This window comes from Piliocolobus tephrosceles, unplaced genomic scaffold (assembly GCF_002776525.5).
Source record: "Piliocolobus tephrosceles isolate RC106 unplaced genomic scaffold, ASM277652v3 unscaffolded_44823, whole genome shotgun sequence".
Classification (NCBI taxonomy): Eukaryota; Metazoa; Chordata; class Mammalia; order Primates; family Cercopithecidae; genus Piliocolobus; species Piliocolobus tephrosceles.
In genome coordinates this window covers 1-8,716 of record NW_022329669.1, presented here as the reverse complement: position 1 = coordinate 8,716, position 8,716 = coordinate 1, and the positions used below count along the sequence as shown (strand labels likewise).

Genomic DNA, 8,716 nt, shown 5'->3' with positions numbered 1-8,716 from the left:
GTGTTCATCACAAGGCTACAGCTGGAACAGAAGCACAGAGAGGGAGGCTTCCCACCCCAGGTCACACAGCACACCTGTGGTGGGGCTAGACACTGGCCAGGAGCCGAGGCTCAGAGCAAGGGGCTTCCTGCTCCGCCCCCTCCACCCTGTGGGACGCTGCTGCTGAGGGCCCCCGGAGGAAGGGCCCATTTCCCTTGGTTAAAACTGAGGCTGAGGGGACTATGCTTCGTCAAAGCCTACCCAGCCCGCCAGGGCTGAACCCACAGGCAGCTCCCACCTACCCAGCCTCAGGCAGGGTGCAGTCCCAGGCTGGACGCATCATGTGATTTTGGGGCCTAGTACTAAATGGAAATTCAGGACATTCATGTTCAAAATTAAGAATTTTAAGGCAGTGGCAGCCGAGCATTAAACCAAACTCTGGGCTCTCCGATCACAGGGCCCTGGGCACAGGTCACCCAGGGAGGCAGAGGAGGAGAAGGAGAGACCCAGCTCAGTCCTGGCTCTCTCCCCAGCCCTCCTGGCCCTCTGTGCACGTGGCACCAACTGCGTCTAACCTCTTCCCTAAGCTTTTTCACCCCAGCTTCTCATTGTGCCCCCTAAACCCTTACGCCCAGCCATCAGGCCCTCCCTTAGTGCCAGCACTGGCACACAGGTACACACACACATGCACACATGAGCACATGTGCACACATGCACCACATTCTCATTTTCTCTCTCTCTCTCTCCCTCCCTCCGTCCCTCCCCTCTGTAGGTTCCTGCTACTCTCACCTCATCAGAAGTGTTTTTCACCAGGACCCAGCCCCAGCCCCTGCCGGCAGATGCTCCGGGGCCCTGGGCTGTGGTTTCCAGGCTGTACATGACTCCAGGGCAGGGCTGTGGCCACCAGGTCCAGAACGAGGGTGAGGAGGGTGAGGCATCACCTCAGGCACAAAATTTTAGTGGCACCAAAGCACCCCCATCACCAGAATACATACTGTGTGTATGCAGTGTTCTTACAAATCAAAATTCAAGAAAAAAAATCCAGAATGAAAAAAAGATCCAACTTTCATTATAAACACAGCATTGGAAGTCCTGGTTCTCCCTTTGCATCAGCCCCAAGGCGCTCTCTGGAAGCTGTCGGTTTATCCTGGCTTTTTTTACATTAATTTGGAGTTTTTAAATTGCCTCAAAATATTATTTTGTTTACTGGTTTTGGTTCCCTCTTAAAGTTTGCACTCACAGGTGCACCCCCCATGCCCCCCCTCCAAGGTGGCAGAGGGGAGGACAAGGTCTACAACAACATCAACACTGCAAATAACAGCGAACGTACACTGAGGTCTACGTGTGTACCGTGTCAACTTCCTCCCTCCCTCCTCCCTCCCTCCCTGCCTCCCTCCCTCCTTCGCTCCCTCCCTCCCTCCCTCGCTCCCTGCCTCCCTTCTGTTTAACCGATATTGAGCACCAATGTGTGCTAAGTGCTGTTCTAGACACTGGGTAGAGCAGTCACAAATACACCTTCCTGCCCACACAGAGCTCACATTCTGGTTTGGGAAGAGAGACAATAAAATAATTCAGAAACAGGCCGGGTGCAGCATCTCACCTGTAATCCCAGCACTTTGGGGGGCTGAGGCAGGCAGATCATCTGAGGTCGGGAGTTCCAGACCAGCCTTGCCAACATGGTGAAACCCTATCTCTACTAAAAATACAAAATTACCAGGCGTGGTGGCGCACGCCTGTAATCTCAGCTACTCAGGAGGCTGAGGCAGGGGAATCGCTTGAGCCTGGGAGGTATAGGTTGCAGTGAACCGAGATCGCGCCATTGCACCCCAGCCTGGGAAACAAGAGCTAAACTCCGTCTCAAATAATAATAATAATAATAATAATAATAATAATAATAATAATAATAATAATAATAATAATAATAATTAGGAAACAGCACGGTGTGGGGTGTGCAGTGCTACCCACACAAAACAGGAGAGAAGAGCCAGGGAGCAGGCTTCAAGTTCTAAGCATGGCAGCCAAGAAAGATGTCATTTAAACCCTCACAGCCGCTCTGGCAGAGACAGTCTGTGACTTGGCCCCAGTTTTCAGATGAGAAAACTGAGGTGTGGGCCCTAAGCAGCTTGCCAGGAAATGGCAAAGCTGGATTCTCAGCCCAGGCAGGCTGGTGCCAGAGGGCTTTTGGGGGCTGGAGGGTGCAGTAGAATCCAGGTGGAATGAGGGAACTGGACGGGTTTACTTTGTGTGCTGGACAAAGCCATCTCCTCCTCCCTTGTGGGAAAGGCCAGGCTGGCTCATTCAGAGGTCACTGGTTCCTCCTCCAGAGACTGAGCCCCGGGGACGGGGGTCTGGCTGGGGGGAGGTGGCTGGGAGGCAGCGTCACCCTAGGCCCCCTGGCTGGCTGCCCAGCAGGAGCCCTTTAAGGCTGGCCATGAGGCAGGCAGCGTGACACCCGCCCAGTGTGCAAGTTCATTCATCACGGGTCCCTGCTGACTCACGCTTATGAAAGTGATTTTCCTGGCCCCGCCCACTGCCTGCGCCGCCTCCTCCCTCCCTGTGAAATACCCTCGCTTCCCTCTGGCCTCTCAGAGCCTCTTGGATCCCCACAGGGTAATGGGTGTCCCCATCTCACGGGGACTCTGTGATCTGTGATCCCCTGACCCTCCTAGAGCACAGCTTGGCCAGGCTCACCGGGCTCCCGCACCACTGCCTGTCAGGTGAGTGTCGGGGCCAGGCTCCGGGGCAGGGAATCAGGCACATCCCAGGCACCAGGGGCAGGCCCAGCTGGACAGGAGGGTCTGCAGAGCCGGGGCGCCAGGCAGTGATCCCGGGTGGTCCCGAGTGGAGGCCCTCCCCTGGGCTCTCTGCAGCCCAGCAGGATTCTCCCCTACCCCAGGTTCCTCCCAGATCCTCAGCTGTGTCCCTGTCCGGGTGCCTGGCACCCTCAGCCAAGCAGCTGAAGCGGCCACAGTCCCAGCGTACCCTGGCCCCTGTAACCGCCGTTCCTAGCAGGAAAGAGGGGTGTGGCCAGCCCGGTTGTGCTGCCCGGCTGTTCTAAGGCCACGGTATCGGCAGCCAGGCTGGGTGCCCTCGGGGTTTCTGTTTCTCCTGCTCAGGAGGGACAGGGTCCGTGGGTGCCCGTGAACAGCCCCCAGCCCCGGAGGTCCCAGCGACTTAGCTTCTCTCAGGAGGCTCAAGAGTGCGGTGGGTCGGGAGGGCGGCCCCTGGGAGGCTGGGGAGCTGCAGGAGATCCTGGGCTCCAGGTGTGCGGCACTGGGGTGACGGCTCATCTGTGATAAACAGCAAGTGCCGCTTGCGTGGACAGACCACCTCCTCCCACTTTAGTCCCCCCAGGGCTTTATGTCACTTTCTTGGTCTCCCTGTAATCAGTTGTTTTACTGGAGGGGACTTGGCAGATTTGTCACGTGGCCATGGTCTTGGACACTCCTAGGTGACCTGAGGCAAGACGCCCACTCCTCCTCAAGAGCATTTCTTCCTCTGCACAGTGGGGATAAGAAAGCCCACCTCTTGGGGTGTCTTCAAGGGCAAATGAGTAAATGGCCACTAGAGGTGCCAAAGAAATGCAGACATACAGGTGTCCCAGAGTCTCAGAGCAGTTTGCAGCTTTAACAACCTCAGAAGTACAAATGCTGCACACTTGAAAGAAACGTCAGTCGAAGGTGCAACTGTTTTCATTTCTTTTATCATATTTGCCTTTGTGAAATTTGAAACATCAATTTTTAATGGTAACTTCTTTCCATCAACTGCCATCTTCAATCAAAGGGAGTTAAAAAGATAACGTTAAAAATTGATTCTTCCAACTCCATAAAACTGAAAAGCACAAAAAGAATTGAAATGAAACTTTTGAACGCTCTTTTGTAAGTTGGCAGCATATTTGTCTGAGGTAATGAGTGACAGCGTCAAGCTGCTTGGGACTTTGGGGCTTCCTGGGTCACTCTGCACAGGAAGTGACTTCTCAGGTCCAGCCCCTGGGTGGTGACCTCACGTATATGGCATCCAGAAGCTTCTGTTCAGGTGCCTGAGGACAGTCTCAGGAGGGAGCCCTGGACTTGGAGCCCCAAAGCCCTGGCGGTAAATCAGTGCCCTCTGCTGCCTGCAGAGGGCGGTAAGGGGCAGCCGGTTCTGATTCCTCACTGGCCAACAGGGGCTCCTGCAAGTGTCTTTCTTGGAGTGGTGGGAGAATCCAAAAGAACAAAGGAGGGGGCAGGGCATGGCCCAGGGCGGGTGCACTGGGGCAGATGGAGCAGGTTGGCTCACCCGTTTGGGGAAGGGGTTGGGGTGTCTGGGGGGTCAGCCCACAGGGATCAAATATCGGTTCCATCGCCCACCGGCTGGATAGCCTCAGGGCATGGCTTCACCTCTCCAAGCCTCAGTCTCCTCATCTGCAAAGTGGGTTGCTAGGAGGATCAAAGGAGGTAATGTGGGGAAGCCCCTTACCAGGAGGTCCCATGCTCCCCAGTGGCTGCTGTTCCTGCAGACCATGATGAGCACTGAGGGGCTCCGAGCCATTCGAGGGTACCAGGAGCAAGCCAGAGAAAGGTACCAGGAGCGAGCCAGAGAAAGCTCTGTGGGACCCGCAGTCCTATTCTCCAAGGCCTCTGGGTATACCCAGCGCTCAGGGTCAATGAGAAATGATCCCTTCCCGGCCAGAACACCAGGTCATCAGCTGTCCCTCTGCCTCCCCGCCTGCCACTAGCACTGTGACTGAGCAGTGGGGGACCCTGGAATGGACACTGCACGTTCCACCCGGCAGAGGGGTCTCAGCAGGAGCTGTCACAGCCCTCGGGGCACAGAGAAGGCTCTGGAGCAGGGCGACCTGGGCTCCGATCCAGCCCAGCCTGTGAAAGCTGGTTCAACCACCTTGCAGACTGTAAAGGGCCGTGAGAAACTCTGTGGCCCTCAGAGTACTTACAACAACCCGATTAAATAAGGATTCAGTTTGTTAATGTGTTTAAGTGTTGAGATCATGCCTGGCATGCAGCCCGCTCCACAGAAGTATGGAAACGTCAGCCACATGCTGCCTTTGCTGTTCTTGTGACTATTACTATTATTATGATTGGTGGCGGCATCACCCTGAAATCCCCTCCCCAGGCAGGCATCCTGGGGCCTTGCAGGGAGCTGGGCATGAAGAGGCCATGTGGTCCCTGGCGAGTGCAGGATGTCACCTTCCTTCTCTCCAGAAAGGGAGGAGGAGGTCTTGGGTGCTGGGCATACGGGCTTGCCTAGACAGGACACGGAAGCTGTCTCTGGCCCCCACCCCAGCGGAGGCAAGAAAGGCCGCGCTCAGGGGAGCAGAGAGCACCAACACAGGGGTCCCTGACAGACCCCTTCCCTGCTGGGCTCATCCTCACCTCGGAGCCTCCTTCTCCTCCCCTGCAAGACGGAGGTGACAGGGCTCACCTGTCAAGGCTGCTGAGCGGCCTGGATGCTACTGCCGTAGATGCAACCTCCTTCCCACTGTAGAGCGCTGTGAGAAGGTCAGTTGTTGTCACTGTGGGGGGAACACTTGGGTCCTCTCAGTGGCCCATCTGTATGGCAGTCTCTCATCCATCTCCTCGCAGCCTGCCTGGAGGCGGACGATGGTGTTTCTGTCACCCTGCACACATCAGAGGCCACACACTGGTCTCAGCTGTGTTTGGTTGGCCTGTTAAGGATCTTCCAAAACTGCTTTCATTCATTGCGCGCTTCTTCAAATCAGATAATTCGCATAGAAATCCAGATTCCCACTTTCTCTGGAAGAATTCTGGAGGCAGGTGACCCTGGGCCCCCACCTCTGGCCACTCTGGATGGTCCAAGCCCAGTGTCCTCCCACTCAGTCTTTCCCCTGTGAGTGTGACACCTGGATGGACCCTGGATCTCCACGGGGGACAGGCCCAATGGCGTGGGTGGTGGCACTGGCAGGGCCTTGGCACCAGCGAGCCCTGGGTTTCAAAGCCAGCTGCATGACACTGAGAAGCTTGTGCGACCTCTCTGAGCCCCGTCCACACATCTGTGGAATGGGACATTAACACGGCCAGGACTGCACAGGGTCAGTGTGAGGCGGATATGAGAAAAAGCATGTCAAATACCCGGTACGGAGTAAGTGCCAAATGCTCACCATCCCTGTGCCCACAAGGGTGTTGCCTCGTGGCTCTCAGGATGGCAGCATGTGGCCCTCGGGTGAGGCTAGTGTCCTCTGCGAGCTGGGGTAGGGGAGAAGGTGGGTCTGATGCCCCTCCGGGCACCGGCAGCTCTAGGACCAGCACCTGTGTCCCTTTGAGCGATTTGGGCCTGGGGCCAGCAGAGGGCGCCACTGCCCCAGAGATGGCAGGTTCACCGGCACGTCCCCAAACCTGGCCACTGCTTCCATTTCCCCACGTCCAGCCCGGCCCCTGGGGCAGGCCACAGCGCTGGCCCTTTCCCCGTGGCAAATTCGCTCCAGGCAGGTGCTTCCCGTCTGTGACGCCACTGCGTTCCTCAGCCATCCTAGGAGGTAGGGACTCGTGGCTTCCATTTTACAGATGAGGAAACTGAGACCCAGAGAGGCCCAGGAATGGGATAGGGAGCAACTTACCAGGGCTGGGTGACGACTCCAAAGTCCACCAGGCCACACTGGGACTCGAGGGCTGTGGCCCACGGAAGGGCCTGGCAGGGCTTGTTCCTGGGTTGGGCTGGAATGGCCTCTCGGGAAGACAGATAATGAGCTTCGGGGACTGTTGCTGCTCCAGTGAGATGGGAGAGCAGAGTCAGGCTCAGAGGGACAGTGGCTGCCTGGGGCGACCAGGCCAGAGGCGGGGAGGTCACGTCCTGCATGACCGGAGAGGGGTGGGGCAGATAGGCTGTGTGGGAGCAAGAAGGGAGTCCCATCAGATGTGCCTCACGGGGACCCCGGACAAGACGCTAGGGGCCACAGGAGGCCACCCTAGCCGGGAGGTGGAGTGGCTGTGTGGACACCCAGGCCTCACCCGAACGGGCTCTTCCTTCCCCTCTCCCCCGCTCCAGGTCCGCCGCCAGCCCCAAGCCCCCCACCAGCCATGAGCTCCTCCGGAAAGGACCACCTCGGCGCCAGCAGCTCAGAGCCCCTCCCAGTCATCATCGTGGGTGAGTGTCAGTGCCAGCCGGGGAGGGGCTCCACTGAGCCTTCCGGGTACCCCCCAGGTCTGAGGGCAGGAGCTGGGCAAGTCCAGGCCTGGCTTCTTTTTTTGTATTTTGGGGGTTTTTTTGTTTGTTTGTTTTTGTTTTGAGACAAAGTCTCACTCTGTCACCCAGGCTGGAGTGCAGTGGTGCGATCTTGGCTCACTGCAACCTCCGCCTTCCGAGCTCAAGCGATTCTCCTGCCTCAGCCTCCCGAGTAGCTGGGATTACAGGTGCCCGCCACCACGCCCGGCTAACTTTTGTATTTTTAGTAGAGACGGGGTTTCGCCATGTCAGCCAGGCTGGTCTCGAACTCCTGACCTCAAGTGATCTGCCTGCCTCAGCCTCCCAAAGTGCTGGGATTATAGGTGTGAACCACCGTGCTTGGCCCAGGCCTGGCCTCTTTACAGTGGTCTTTAAATTCAGCCATTGAGTGTTTACTATGTGGCCAGTGCTAGGCTTAGCAGTTTATAAACTATCATTCCCTTTTACGCCTCCGAGAACCCAGGGCTCTAGAACACACCCATCAGCTGGAGGCAACCCAGCGTGGGGCAGGGAGGCCTGGTCCTGAGCCCACACTGGTCCCATGACTACCCTGTGCCCAGCACTGTGCTTGGTGCCCACACGAGAGGACACACAGCAGCGGCTTATGATTCCTGTCCTCTGTCTGCAAAAATGGGGACAGATGACCCCCCAGTATGCAGGCATCTAGCTGAGCCACGTGAGATGGTCATTTCTGTAAGGCAAAAACAGATGGGTGCCTGCGATTTCTTATGGTTCCTCCTGGTATCCTACATATGAGTAATATTCTGAATCAGACGAGATAAGGTGAGGGGAAAGGACGGATAAAAAGAGAAGCGCTATCGCAGGGCTGTGCCTGGTGAATTGCCCAAGAAGCACCACAGATGGTGGCGCAGTTCTTCAGACATGCAAGCAGCAGACCCAACAGGTGGCCCGGCACCCCTGAGCACCCACGAGCACCCACAACTCAAGCTCGCCCCCAGGCCACGTAGCAGTCTGTGCTACATTCACTCATGCATCTGACCTAGTTCTTAGCAATCTCAGAATGTCAGTCGTGTTGTCAGAGGTTCCCTCTGTCTGGGTTTTCATCCCGGCTCGTCTACCTTCCAGCCGTGTGACCACAGGCAAGTTACTTCACCTCGCTGTACCCATTTCCTCAAGGATAAAAGGAGGAAAAGAGTAGCACTTACCTCGCGGAAGCTATTGTGAGGCTATTGCGAAAGCTCTCAGTACAATTCCTGGCACAGAGGAGGCTCTCAGCAGTTATTCATTCCTTCTTTTTTAAATTATCATTAGGCACAGTGTCTGGCACAGGCTAAGGGCTTAATCAATATTTTATTTTTATGAATGAAGGATACATGAATGAATGTGCCACATCTAGATCCAAGCGTTCCACAGTAGTATCTCCCACCTGAAAAGGCCACCCCTTTAACCTCCACCGTCTCTCCCCAGGTAACGGCCCCTCTGGGATCTGCCTGTCCTACCTGCTCTCCGGCTACACACCCTATGTGAAGCCAGATGCCATCCACCCACATCCCCTGCTGCAGAGGAAGCTCACCGAGGCCCCGGGGGTCTCCATCCT

General features: G+C 56.4%; 1 long non-coding RNA gene across 1 annotated transcript; it reads left to right on the top strand.

Moving 5' to 3' along the window:
- Positions 1-2,559: 2,559 nt before the first annotated feature.
- LOC113224454 lies at positions 2,560-8,716 on the top strand. The gene is made up of 3 exons (XR_003309187.1): positions 2,560-2,696; positions 6,982-7,080; positions 8,587-8,716. It is a non-coding gene; the product is annotated as an uncharacterized LOC113224454 (long non-coding RNA).